Genomic DNA, 1,003 nt, shown 5'->3' with positions numbered 1-1,003 from the left:
ACACCAAAAGGTTTACAGAAAAAGTAAATCACAAAACTACAAGCTTATAGAACATAGGCCACGTTATTAACCTCAGGGAAACCTTAGCATTCAAGGTATAAGGCAAAAGTCATAATAATTATCAGGTTCATGAGTTTGGAAGTGCCTCCTGTGCTGCTCCTTACTCTTTCTTCTGATTTACATCATCTGTCCTAGGAACTTTCCCACAACATCTCCCACTTCATTGTGATCAATATGCTTGTTAGGTATGGCTCATCAAAAATTCGGGACAAGTCATGTCACTCACTCCAGGTTGACATTTCCTCCACAGTTCTGGCCTTCACTCCCTCCCAAACTGCATAATTCCTCTCTGTCCTGCTTGGGGCTCTCTTTTTCTCCTTCATTTTCCTGTTAGGCATTTTCCATGTTGACATTTTTCACCCCTTGTTTCTCTTTGGACACCATTGCTCCTGGGCCTATCTTTGCAGTCTTCTCCTTCTCCTAGTTCTAACCACCGTTGCGGTGCTAAGACACTTAGATGCCCACACCTGGTTCCCTTCTGCCTCCTACTTTTTGGGCCCACCCCTGGCCCACACACCCTCAGGGACACCCAGAGCAGGTACTGAGAAGGGAGCAATGGAGCAAGCGATGGCTAGGTCTGGACAAGGAATTTTAATTAAATTGCAGAAGTTTAACATTTGGCATAAAATAGATAATATAGTAACCCAATTGGAATACACTCAAATACTAATACCAGAAATTCTGAAAATGTGTCTAGAAGAGATAGATATTATGACAGCATTTAGAGGATATTGGTAACTATTTGGTACATGGGATAGTAATTTACATTGTATGGAAGTTTTACAATATGAAAAAGGCTTTATGTAAGTTGCTGTTTTGAACACGAAAAATCTATTAGGTATTTGAATTTCTATTTTCATTGTTATAGTTTAGGAATTTATTTTTATTTTTATGTTTTTAATGTTTATTTATTTTTGAGAGAGACAGAGACAGAATGTGAGTG

General features: G+C 38.9%; 1 pseudogene; it reads right to left on the bottom strand.

Annotated features, from left to right (window-relative positions):
- LOC121012803 (protein BEX4-like) lies at window positions 1–536 on the bottom strand (annotated as a pseudogene).
- Window positions 537–1,003: the final 467 nt, after the last annotated feature.

The sequence above is a fragment of the Herpailurus yagouaroundi genome, unplaced genomic scaffold (genome assembly GCF_014898765.1).
Source record: "Herpailurus yagouaroundi ecotype Mexico unplaced genomic scaffold, PumYag 29, whole genome shotgun sequence".
NCBI lineage: Eukaryota > Metazoa > Chordata > Mammalia > Carnivora > Felidae > Herpailurus > Herpailurus yagouaroundi.
Note: the sequence above shows the minus strand (reverse complement) of the source record. Positions and strands in the feature narration are given on the sequence as shown.